Source organism: Lissotriton helveticus, chromosome 3_1 (genome assembly GCF_964261635.1).
Source record: "Lissotriton helveticus chromosome 3_1, aLisHel1.1, whole genome shotgun sequence".
Taxonomy (NCBI): domain Eukaryota; kingdom Metazoa; phylum Chordata; class Amphibia; order Caudata; family Salamandridae; genus Lissotriton; species Lissotriton helveticus.
The window spans coordinates 691,817,436-691,831,156 of record NC_136061.1 but is presented as its reverse complement, the minus strand read 5'-3'; the positions used below and the strand labels follow the sequence as shown (position 1 = coordinate 691,831,156).

Below are 13,721 nucleotides of genomic sequence, written 5' to 3'. Positions count from 1 at the left end.
GTCTGAGTAGGTCCATGATTTGGTGTGTGAGTGTCTAAATGGGTCTGTGAGTGGGTACATGAGTGGGTCTATGAGTGAGTAAAATAATCTCTGACTGTGACTGTGACTGAAAGCGTGAGTGTCTGAGTGGGTCTGTGAGTGGGTGCATGCATGTAGGTCTGTGAGTAGGCCCATGAGTGTCTTTGAAGGTCTGTGAGTGGATGGATGAGTCTCTGAGTGGGAGAGTGAATGGGTGCATGAGTGTCTGAGTGGGTCAGTCAGTGGGTGCTTAACTTTCTGAGTGGGTGCATGAGTCTCTGAGTGGGTCTTTGAGTGGGTAAATGAGTCTCTGAGTGGGTCTGTGAATAGATGTGTGAGTGTCTGAGTGGATCTGTTAGTGGGTGCATGAGTGTCTCAGTGAGTCTGTGAGTGGGTATATGAGTGAGTGGTTCTCTGAGTGGATTCATGAGTATGTGAGTGGGTATGTGAGTGAGTCATTAAATGGGTCTATGAGTGTGTACGAGTCTCTTAGTAGGTCTATGAGTGGGTGGATGAGTGTTTGAATGGATCAGTGAGTGGGTGCATGGGTGTCTACATGGTTCGTCAGTGGGTGTGTGAGTCTCTGAGTGGGTGCATAAGTGTGTGAGTGGGTGTATCGTAAAAAAAGAAAAGGGCACACAGGAGCTGGTCCTTGTGCCAGTTCTCCCTAAGACAATCCTCCTGCCCAGCTTGCCTGCAGTCCGCTACCCTCTGCTTCCTTCAGTTTTGTGCCTCCTCTGCTAATTTTTTACTCACTTTTCTGCCTCTTCTCTCCATGCTCCTGCCCTCTATTTTCCCCTTTCTGCTCATTCTGCCTGTTATTTTGCCTCTTTCTGCTCACTCCTTACCTTTATTTTGCCTCTTTCCTCTTGTTTCTGACCTTTATTCTACCTCTTGTTACTGGTTTCTGATCTCTATTCTGCCTCTTTTTGCTCTCTTCTGACCTATATTCTGCCTCTCTCTGCTAGTTTCTGACCTTTATTTTGCCTCTTTCTACTTGTTCTATCCTTTATTCTGCCTCTTTCTGCTAGTTTCTCCCTTTATTTTGCCTTTTTCCGCTCATTGCTGACCTTTATTCTGCATTGTTCTGCTCGTTTCTCACCTTTATTTTGCCTTTTTATGCTCGTTTCTGACCTTTATTCTGTCTCTTTCTTCTTGTTTCTCACCTTTATTCTTCCTCTTTCTTCTTGTTTCTGATCCAACATACTCGAAAGAAAAGCAAAATGGCACGGGACACTACAGCCATATTTTATTTTGCCTCTTGATTAAGGAAAAGACTGGTAGGGACCCTATTAAGGATTTACAGGGCCAAGTGTATTTCTAAGGGACTTTATGGCAGCAAAATCTGGGGGTATACTAATTCAGACAATCTTTTGTCGGGTGGCACTGCGGTTAAACGTTTGGGCAAATAAAGGGACCATGTTAAATAAACCGATTTTAACAGACTGCTTGGCCTTAGGCCATGCCTTTTGTGTACAGTGGTTTAAATACACTGAAGGAAGTTTAATAAGCATGGGGAAAGGAGACCTCTTTACCTATCCTGAGTGGATCATTAAGATGGATTTAAATACTATCAAGGCAGTCTTCTTTGAGCAGCAGATTGTGGCTTGGGAAGGGAAGGAGGTTTTATTATGTTAAGAACAAGCCAGCTGGAGGAGCCGTATTTACTGGGTCTTATAAATTCATATGATAGATTTTTATTGACCAGGTTCAAGTTTGATCTATTTTATCTCCTTTTAGCCCATCCTAGGGGACAAAGTAAGGGTCAAATTCTTCCGTCCTGTGGTTGCGATGGAAAATCCCTCAGAACATGGTACATTTTACGATGATTTTGCAGTTTTTACAATACCCCTAGGAAGTCATTTTTAATTCCGGTTTTGAAAAAAGCAAATTTTAGGCAAGTGCGACCCGCTTTTATTTTTTTACAAATGCACAGAGGTAGCACTGTTTTTATGTACTTCGTTTTTTAAAATCCGCTTTCAAGCTCAGGTCCAGCTGTAATTAATTTTTGGTTGTGTTACATCTGCCCCACCTTATAAATATGCGGTACTATGCACTTTTATGTCTGACCCACTTGGACTAGAGTAGTGATATATTGTGCAAATGATCAATTCATCATTATTGCGGTACTATATGTAATCCATCTGTGGCTTCGCATTTGAGTGTTTGCTTATCGATGTCCATTTTGGTATGCAGTTGAAAGGACTGTTTTTTAATGTATTTTTTATGCTTTTATAGTTTTAAAATCTGAAACTAAATAAAGATGATATTGATTGATTGACTTTCTGTATTCACAAAGAGCATTTACAATTAGTAAAGTTTTTGAATGGGGCCCATAAAGTTCACACTTGCCCAACTATAGGAAATAAAATTGCACACGAGCTTCAACCCCAGGTTAGGGTAAGTGATGATTGCCTTGCACCAGGAAGACAGCAGATCAGCTGGACCAAAAGAGCTGCGGGCTGACGATACATCTAGTGCAAAAGTCACCCCTACCAGAACGGTCAGAGGAGGGCTGTCTTTGGATGCCGGGACCATGGAGTACGGCTCAGTGGACGGCTGGTAAAGAACCCTCTCAAGACACTAGAGGCAGGCCATGGGAAAAGGGCAGATGCGCACCATGGGCTCAAGGTAGACCCACAGGATGTGCTGTGCCTAGTGCAATGCAACCGTCAGACTGGTCTAACACAACACGCCCCACATGCGGATACAGGGCTAACTGGCCGGCAGCGTGGAGTGGACAACTCCCAGATCTCTTCTAGTGACCGGCTCATGTGCAGGTAGGTAGCTGGGGTTGGAGGGCGTGTTAGGGTATTGATACGTCCGCGACTGCAGCTGCTGCCGCTTCTTGTGCTATGTGTTTTGTGCTTGTTGCCCCACTTGTGCTGGCTGCCCCGTGGCTGGCATGCAGCCGCTTTCTGGTCACCCACTTGCAGTAGCCACATTTTCTCTTGGCAGGATCCTTGGTCGGGTGGGCGGAGCTAATCTTGGTGGCATGGGGACTGGTGGCGGCTTGTCTGGGCTGGGGGCATCAGTGCAGGGCACAAAAATTATCCGTGGATGTCATTGCTGTGCAGGATGACCAGCGAGAACTCATGTGGCAGGCTGCAGAAGAAGTTCCAGAGGTCCATGTCCTGAGCTCATAAAGTCCTTGGACTGAGCCCTGAAGATTTTGAAGGTGCTCTCCAAGGCGGGCTGGGCGAATAGCATCTGCAAGCGCAAGTACACCACCTTCTTGTCCTCCATGTCGGTGCAGGCAGCATTCTTTTAAAATAAATCCATGCGGAGGACGTGGTCCCCTGGGCTCAACAGAGCCCAGGAGGGGAGTCCGCGTTGGCCCCACCATTATTTTAAAAAAGCCAAGCTGATGGTCACCGGGGCCCACAAGAGGCTCAGGAGGGGAACCCTGTGTGCCCCCTCCTTTTAATAATGCTGCATGCTACGGAACCTGGCCCACCAAGGGACTAAACCAGAGAGAAGGGCAGGAGTCCACGCTTTTCTTTATTTTAGTGGGAGCTGCGGTTCCAACGTAACTCTCGCCCCAAAATTAAGAGGTCTGGATGGTCAGGTTATTACTATCCTTCCCCCTTCTCTTTTTTATGGTGTTTTTTGGGACTTGCCTGAAGCCGAGTCCCAGGTTGGCTGACAACCCTTCCTGACTTAAGTGTTGGGAGGCAATCACATTTCAGCACATGGACTGTCAGATCCTCGGAGGATCCACGTCCCTATATATCCTTTTTTTTTAAAATTGCACATAAACTACTGAACGGATTCACACCAAATAACAACAAGCATTTGCAATGCAATAGGGCTCGCATTAGTAAAGTTAAAGGTATTAGTATTGGAAATGACACATTTTTTATTTATGTTTTTGTTTTGAAAATAGCAAAATTAATCACTTTGTCATTTACAATGCCAATAGTGTTAACTTTTGCAAACGTGACACCTATAGCATTTGTAATGCAATATGTGTTGTATTTACATGACTTAGATGTATTAATATTAATATTAAAAATAACAGGAGGAGGAATGGAAGGGAATGAATTGCTAGAAGAAAGGACCGACAGGAGGAGAGAAGAAAAATTCAAGAGATGTAAAAGAATGAACCGAAAAGGAAGAAATGGAAGCGAGAGCTAGAAGAGAAGGAATTAAAGCGGAGTTGAGGGGACGGGAGGAATTAAAGGGGAGGGGAGGAATGCGTGTGCACTGGCTAAACTGTCTACTTTTTAATCCAAATTCCAGACCTGGTTTCAGGGACAGACCAGTGTGTGTTCCTGGGCCTCACAGCAAGGTTTTTGTGAAAGCACGAGGAACTTTTAAGTGCAAACATCACATCAGTAGTTTGGAATGCACTGAGCAATTCCGTTTGGAGCTGGTAATTACAAACGCGACAGCCAAGTGTTTTAGCCACAGAAGTAATGAAAGGGGAAAGGATGTACGCGTGGTATAGCGGCTAGAGGGCGACTTTGGAACCTTGCAACCTGGGTTGAAATCTCGGCTGCAACGATTGACTAATAAATGTGTGATTCTTGACAATTTACTACATTTCTTTGAGACAAAGACTGTAAATATGCATACGGTTACGTCATTCTATATATGTCATATGTTATACAATTCCACTTTCAGAGGTGTAACGCCTTTTGATGTGCATGATCTAGTATTGTAACCAACCCACCACATTACACCATGCACGCCACTGCTCCCAAGGATAGATTCATGCTGCATTTTACCAATACACAGTGTGGATTTCAAGGGCGTAGCCAGGCACAATACGGTGTGACGTAGACACACAAGTCATACCTGTGGCTATTCACAGGCCGCCGGTAGTTCCCCATCCTGGACTTGATTCACACAAATATACTCCTGCAAAAAAGCTGGAGTAAAGGACATTCATTCCTTGTTGAAAATATTAAAGTTTGAAATGTTCAGCACATGTAAACAAATAAACGCAACGTGTGCTGAGCAAGATGTATGCCTGAAAGTATAGGATTTGTGTAAACTGCCATACGTACTTCGGTTGCTGTTTGAGTATTGAACAATCCCAGTCCCAAGGGGGTTATCGGATCGCGCTATTCTATTCAAGTTTGTGTATTGGCAACATGTGCAAATCTAGTCAACTCATGTAAAGAAGTGAACGACTGACATCTGTACATATTTCTTGTGAATACTCCGAACTGCTAGGCGTCTCGGAGCTTAGAAACAGATTGAGCGCAGCATTAAGTGCTAGATTAAAATAAATCCACGGAACACAGGAGAAAAATGCAAACAAGTTAGTGCAGGTGAAATGGACGGGGCCACTCTGCCCTCATTACACAGAGACCAATTACTGCAGCCCTTAAACAGCGTCAGCAAGGAGAGAAAAAAAATGTGTTTTGCTAATGCTCAGCATCAGGAAACAAGGATAATACTGCAATGAATGGTAAACATTCCAACAACAAGAAAGAACGCACTAGGAAGGCACTTCCATAGTCAGGTGAAGGCACCTCCACGGGCAGGGGGTGCCTACAAGAGAGACCTTGGTAGCATGCAGGGGCCTTTCATCATCCGGAGGTATTTTGGGTTGGGGGGCAGGGAGGCGGTCACTGTGAGAACAGGGAGGGGGTCGGGCGAGGTCTGTTCCAAGAGGGGACAAAAAAAACAAGCAATGTCCTGAGCAAATGGTGGAGGCCTGAAGCAGTGGAGTGGGTGAGGTGAGTGGGGAGTCACGGGGAGATTAAGGGACAGAAGGCAAGCAGATGAAGCGACAGGGGCACGTGAAGTGCAGGCGGGGGGGAGCAGAGCCTTTGAAGAGCCAGAGTCACGGCCTGTGGCCGTGAATAAGTGAAGTGAATAATTAGGGGAGGAGAACTGGCAGGCTGATAGGCAGAAGGCTCAGGCAAGCTCGTGCACGAGGAGCTTGTCACGTGATTCTATTTCTCGTGAACTGTTGGGAATCCGGCTTGAAGAGAGCCAATCAGCTGCCTGAATAGAGCCTTTGGGGAAAGAAGCAGATCAGCGACATAAGGGCTCACCCCTGTTTTCTCTTTCTGCGAAATAGAAAAGGAGCGAGCCCTAAAAAGTGTTCTTTCTATACCCAGAGCTACCTTTCCTGTCAAATTTGTTGTAATTCCGTCCAGCAGTTTGGGCTGTAGTCGCGACTAAAATCTCTACTTTCCTTACTTTTACAGATATACATAAAGTGACTTATTCCTTCCTACGTTGTTCTAAATCAGTAGTACACTATATTTACCCTTAAAGCCCAGAGCACAGACTAAGTGGGTTCTAAACAATATGTCTGCCTTTTACTTTTGTAATTTCGTCATTTGGTGTCTTCACAATGTACTGCTATATACTACAAAATTACCACGGTTTTCTGCAACTCAGTCTATCACTATGTTTTTACTTCTTATAACTTTATAACTACTGAACCAATAGGCTTCACATACCAAAAAGTAGCCTTTCCATATCATAATCTATAATCCTGTCAGATTTAATTAAAATCCGTACGGCCGTTTTGCCGCTAGGTCATGTAAAAAGTTTATGGAAAATGCATTGGGGGAAAAATGAGTTTTGGAACCCCCATTTGACTTCCTACCCACTTAATTAATCACCACTGTACTTTGTATCATTATGCAATGTAAAAAAATGAATAGGTCTGCAAAGTTTCGTGGAGATTCATAAAACGGTGGCAAAGTTATTGTCATACAAAATTCCGAGGCATTCTTATCTCTGGGAAACCTAACAAGACTACAGAGTGACAGTTCGGAGAGGGAAGCTGAGTGATATTGAGTGGCAAGACGGCAAGTAAGCCGAGCGTGTGAGCTCAGGCTCAAGGGGAGAGAGGAGAGCGGGAGTGAGCGGCAGGTGGGGCCCTACCCACGGAGGCTGCAGAGGACGGGCTGCTCCAAAAAAAAAAAAAAAGGAAAATAATTAAATAAATAGATAAAGCTCCCGAAGATCACAGCAACATTTTAGTATATGAGACCTTGTTTTGTGGGAGATTTTTTGGAGTAAGTTTGGGCTCAGGCTTAGGTCTGGCTAGGACCCCAGTCTCAGGAGAAAGTCTGGAGAAAGTCTGGAGAAGATTGAAAACTCATCTGCGAAAAGAACAGCCTGGGTTCTTTAGAAAGCAATAGCGCTGCATGAGTATATAGGTGCTTAGAGCTGCCAATGTGTTGGGGGCAGACTCTTTTCCCCACACCTTACCGTTGGGGCGACGCAGCTGTGGAGCTTCGAAGAAGTAGGAGAGCCGCAGTATACAGCGTCTCTTCAAAAAGAGTGGCAACAACAACTATTTGGTGCGGTAAGGGGGACCAGCAGATGGGGAGGGGGAAGGTGTCGAGCTCTTTTGTAAGGAGGGGTTCAGCCTGTTGATAGCCAGGATCTTACAGATACACAGGGCTGTTACTCTTCGCAAAATTTAGACTCTGCACCCAGACTCTTTAGATTTAACGCACAATCTCAAGCATCTTGTCAGAAATGGAGTGAAACTCCATATCCAACTATCACCAGAACCCTGGGGAGGCGAAAGGCTAAAGGGAAAGGAAAAGGCAGCAATAAAGATAAAGAATTAGCCGTTCCCACAGACCCTATAGACCCTATAGACCCCAATGACACAGGCCAAGTACAAGTAGCAGAAAAAAGTCCAGGGGAGCAGTCTTCCACTGAGTCTGAGCCAGGATTTGAACGACAGGCAGAAGTTGATACATCACAACCCCCTGTTTTAAGGGTATCAAAAAGGGGTAAGGAAAGACAGCTACGGTACACCGCTCCGAAGGAGCTACCCCATAAGGCTAGCCTGAGTAAAGGGGGGTCTAAAACTAAAGCTATCAAAACCTCTCGAATCACACCTTCGTTGAAATCTTATTTTAAGGTCCTCCCCAGGTCTTAAATATAAATCAAGAGTCCCAAAAATTACATTGTACTCAAACTGCACTGGTTTTAGTTAGAGATAACGGTGCTATAACCACTTCTACATCTTCCATACCTGTACTCGGTAATATTGGTAATCGGAAGGAAAAGGCAGGAGAAGAAGCAGGGGCAGGAGAGCTAGCCAGTGCTATAGAGATGGGGGACCCAGTCGAACGGGTCGTCAATGTAACTTTGCCGCTAGACCAGTTAGCCTTGACTGTATAAACAGCAAGCGAGATAAAGAATTTGGATCCAGGTAGTGGGGGCTGCGAAGCTACTGGTAGTGACGATACCATTCAAGCTATACTTCTCAGCATGAGGGAAGAGATTAGAAATGGGTTCGAGGAATCAAAGAGATGTTTTGAGGAGTCCAGACATACTCAATCGGAGATCCGCACAATGTGCGAGAACCTGGAATCTAAGGTAGATGGTCTCTCATTAAGAACTGGTGGTCTAGAGAATTGTGTCGAGGAGCTCAAGGCTAAACTGGAGTCTGCCGAAGGGAAGATCCAGACACTACGACGGGAAGGCGACTCAGTCAAAGAGAGGGTTGAGTCTCTCGAATTTTTTTTCAGAAGGAACAACTTGAGACTCCTAAAAATACCGGAGGGAAAAGAAGGAGGAGACTTAAAAAAGTTTGTTGCAACCCTACTAAAAGACTTTCTAAACTTGGATGAAACTTTGCCTGAGATAGAAACAGATATTCAGAGGGTACACCGGGATCCGTTCCGCCTTAAACCGGGCAGGGATAAACCAAGGAAGATCCTAGTGAACTTTTTAACATACTCTCTGAAAGAGAAGATCTTGACCGCAGCCCTGAAAACCAACACTTTGAAAGCCTCTGACTTCTCTTTTGAAGTGAGATCAGACCTTTCTAGAACAACGCTGGACAGGCAGTGGGAATTAGGTCAACGGATGGAGAAGTTCAGAAGCTTAGGAGCTACTGTGCAATTGAGATTCCCTGCTTTTCTAAGGATTATGTACAATAATAAAATGTACAACGTTAAGTCCCCTTGGAAGCAGATGAGCTACTTGCCAATATCAGTGAACACGCAAACCCTCCTGAACATGGATGAAATTCTTGTAAATATTTGTAAATGAGTTAAAGGAAAGGTAAAAAAAAAGGGAGGTAAAAAAAAAAAAAATAGGAAAAGAGAAGGGAAAGAAAAAGGGAAAAAAAGAAAGGGAAAAGGGGGGAAAAAAAACAACACGCGAAATTATAAACACTTGGGTGAGGATACACAACTTTGTTATTAAAACACTATTGGGTGATACATTATAAAAAAATAAAAATAAAAAAAAAGGTTACTAATTGGGAATCTTACTATAGACTTCTATCCCAGTACACTCATGTCAAAACTTCTATGCGAATAAATTGTAATGATGTTTTTTCTTCGATTCCCACGTTATTCCCCAAATCTATATTTGGACAGTAGAGTACTATCAATAGCAATAATATGGTAATATAGAATAGAGATTAGATAAGGAGCCTACAATTTTGCTTTAAGTATCACCACTGCTTATATCTTAAGCATAGTGACCGGTAAAATGATTAATAATAATGATACTAGGGTATGTAGCGGGAGCATGTCAGAGACGACAAGCTTGCAAACCATCATGCCAGAGTAAGTAGGGAGGGGTTTTCTAGGGGAGGGAGAGGGGAGGGGGGTAATGCAAAATATAAAAGTCCTCATAAACCGAATTTTAGAATAATGAATGATATGGATCCAATTGTGTCTCAAAGTGAATGCTTGGCTGAAACAGAAAGAGATATAGCTAATGATAGGCTGTCTCCCCAAAAAATTAATTGAGTTGAGGGCTGGGAAACAGTCTTAAAGAGCTTTAAAATTAATGTCAGACATTAACTTCTTATCCTGGAACGTAAATGGTCTGCGTGTTAGGGCTAGAAGAAATAGAATTTTACAATACTTAAGAGGCTCACCCGCGCAGATCATTGCGATCCAGGAAACACATTTGAACAAACAGGAGATCACCGATATACTTAAAAAGCTTAAATGGGTCGATAAATTTATAACTACGGATCACAATGCTAGTATTCGCGGTACTGCCATCATCTTTAAAAAATCAGTAAAGGCCCAGATTACGGGTTGGAAAACAGATGCTAGCAGTAGATGGCTGATAGTTAATGCTCAATTATACCTTAAAGCTGTTAACATCATCAGCTATTATGGGCCTAATCAAGATGACCCTTCTTATTTAAATATCCTGCAAAATGAGCTGATTTCTTGCTCTGACCCCATAATATGGGTCGGAGATTTTAATCTGGTCTTAGACACAAAATTAGACAAATCTGCAACCTCTAGGGCCGTAGTACATAGCAATATGAGGGATACACTGCGTAGATGTATGTCGAATGTTGGTCTAATAGATTTATGGAGACAAAGATCCGGGAACACTATGGGAGTCTCATACCACAACTATAAATATAGGCATAAATCACGTATCGATTATGCCCTATTTAGTCTTTCAATTAAGGATCAGGTTAAAAGCATAACATATCTGCCTCTACATCTGTCAGATCATTCTGCTATTTTCTTCACTATAAAATTAGAGCAGAAACCTACTCACTTATCTTGGTCCTTTGACCGAACAATTCTATTGGAGGACGAGGAGAAAGAATATTTGAAGCAGGAAACGGTTTTCTTCCTAGAGCAAAACTTAGGCTCTGCCTCCCTGGTCATGGTATGGGAGGCTTGGAAGGCTTATATCAGGGGTTGTATCACAGGTAGGGCCTCATTCAGGAGGAAGAAATATGAAGAGGCAATTCGACATATAGAGCAAGAATTGACCTATCTAGAATCATTAGATCAGTCCCTCTTGGATAATCAAGAGGAGAAAATAGAATTAAAGGCCAAGCTAGATACATTGTTGCAGGAAAGGTTAAATAAAAGATGGCAGGCAAGTAAACTTGCCCACTTCGAATACGGTGAATCTGTTGGAAAATTGCTGGCCTGGAAAATAAAAGCTGATCAGTCCAGAAACTTCATTAAGGAAGTGAGGGTCGCTGGGGAAGCCAACAGTAGGTCAACAGATACAGCCATTGGGGAAGCCTTTAATGAGTTCTTCCAGAATATCTACACAGAGGAACTTAATGCTAATTCAAATGAAAGGAATGAATGGCTGAATAAAATAACTCTCCCAGAATTGGAAAGTCATCAAACTGAAAATATAGATAAAGCTATAACAGAGCTGGAAGTTTCCAACACTATTCAACAACTAGCACAGGGTAAAGCTGCGGGACCAGACGGTCTCCCAGGAGAATTATGCAGGGTACTTAATTCTACTCTTACCCCAGTCCTTACGAACCTTTTTAATAACATAATGATTAGAGGGGAGACACCACCAAGCTCTTGGGGAGAAGCTGATATAGCTTTAATATTAAAAACAGGTAAGGACCCAGCCGAGTGCGGATCATATCGCCCAATCTCGCTTCTCAACAATGATTATAAAAATTTTACCTCAATTTTGGCTACGAGATTGGGAAGCGAGATTGGGTCAATTATTCACCCGGATCAAAAGGGGTTTATTAAGGGCCGGCAATTGGTCGACTTAACCTATGACTTGGTGGGAGCCGCGGATATTGCTTCGACTTTTGGTTTACCCCTGGCCATCATGACCCTCGACGCTACAAAAGCGTTCGATAGGGTTAACTGGGTATATTTAAATTTAATTTTGGAAAAATACCATCTGGGTCCTAATGTTTGCAGGGCCATAGGCTTACTGTATAACAATCCTAGAGCATCCCTATTAATAAATGGTACGCGAACTACTCCTTTCAAAATTAGTCGAGGAACAAGGCAGGGCTGTCCCTTATCCCCCCTTCTCTTTAATTTATATGTAGAACCGTTTGCGCAGTCTATTAGGGAGGATACTGATATTCCACACTTTACTTTTTCGGGCTGGGAAAAGAAGATCGGTCTCTATGCCGATGATATAATTATTTACACAACTGATCCCGCGTTGGCATTCCCAATTATCATAAAGAAAGCGGAGAATTTTGGAAAATTTTCGGGATATGAAATTAACGCTGGGAAAACAGAAATTATGGTTTGGAATATTCATAATCTTCAGCTCCCGGTAAAATCTTCACTGAGGTACCTGGGAATCATAATTACTAAAGATCTAGAACACCTGGCCCAAAACAATTTAGCCCGTATTTCCTGAGAATCTCAAACCTTGATGAAAGCTTGGTCCTTTCTTCCGCTCACCATCTATGGGAGAACCAGCTTGATAAAAATGAGTATCCTCCCGAAATGTACTTTTATTTTTAAATCCATTCCGTTAGTCTTCGATACTAAACAGCTAGCAAAATGTCAGCAAAATATAAATTCATTTGTCTGGGGGTATAAATCCAGCAGATTAGCTTGGAAAAAATTGAGAAGGAGAAGAGAAAAAGGGGGGCTCGCATTGCCAGATTTGGAATACTATGCTTGGGCATTTCACCTGACCCACTCTAGGATGCTACTTAAGATCCCTTGGGAAAATGCAAATGGGCTTATAAACAAGGCAATGCTAATGGGTTCGGATCTTCCAGTGAATGGATTTCTCTTTAAGTTTGGCCACCAGAAGTTCTTTAAAAAGATTAGATTAAAGTCACTATTGGGTATTTTAAAAGAATGGTCTCATATAAAGTCAAAGATCGGGATAGGATATCTATCCAAACATGCCCCGATTTGGGATTTACCGGGACTAGCATCACAAGATGCCAACACAGTAAAAAGAATATTGCTAGATGCAGGTATCACACAGTGGGGCGACCTCCTGGTGGAAAGATCAATCATAGATTGGGAAACTTTCAACTTCAAGATAACATCATCAAGCTCTTGGTTAGTGTACTTGCAATTAAGTAGCTGGCTTCGGACTGAAACTAAGAAGAAAGCAATGATGGGGGAGGAGAGTCTGTTAGAAAATACCCTAGTCGAAAGACCTCCCGGGAAAAAGGAAGTAGCACTCTTTTACTGGCACATCATAGAGGATGGAGAGAGGGATCTCAACCTCCTGGAAAAACTCTGGGGACAGGAGGGAGAACCACATATGGAGGACTTATGGGAGGAATCTTTCACCCTGCTTTATAGAATCATTAAGCCAGCATGGCTGAGGCGCAACTACTTTTTTACACTTCACAGAGCGTATTATTCCCCTAAACGTCTGTCGAAATTTCAACCAGGGAAGTGTTGTTGCAAATGTTTTTTGTTAGCCGCCTCAGATCTTCACATGTTTTGTGAGTGCCCGAGCATTGCTACCTTCTGGAACGAAGTCAGAACAACACTTGAATCTATTCTTGGTTCATCTATCCCGTGCTCATGGCTTTTAATTATCTTTGGAATAAACGACAATATCAAGGGACTAGAGAGAGAATTTCTGTTTTATGCAATATTACTAGCAAGAAGAGAAATCTGCAAAAACTGGGTCAACACAAACCCCCCAACACATGCAGAGTGGCTGTCTTCACTATATGCAACGTCAAAGCAGGATCTATCCAGATCATGTAGTCCTCGATCTTTGAGATTTTGGGACCTCTTGATTAACTGGAGAAGGGACAGTTAGTTCACCCGGGTTTTTTTTTTTTTTTTTTTTCCCGGGTCCGATGATTAGGCCTAAAATCTCTCTGTCCAAAGGGAGGCACCGTACAGCTATTGGACAACTGGCCGAACTGGTCTGAAGGGAGAATGTTCGTCCAAGCTCTGCTGGGGACGGGGGGACGGACTCTCTGAGTACTTGGAGCTTACTATTGGGCTTCTTGGTGCTATAGGGGGGTCTGGCCTCTTGTCTGTGCGGATAGGAGCACAGTT

General features: G+C 43.2%; 1 pseudogene; it reads right to left on the bottom strand.

Annotated features, from left to right (window-relative positions):
• Positions 1 to 2,601: 2,601 nt before the first annotated feature.
• On the bottom strand, positions 2,602 to 3,264 carry LOC144824716 (coiled-coil domain-containing protein 71L-like; annotated as a pseudogene).
• Positions 3,265 to 13,721: the final 10,457 nt, after the last annotated feature.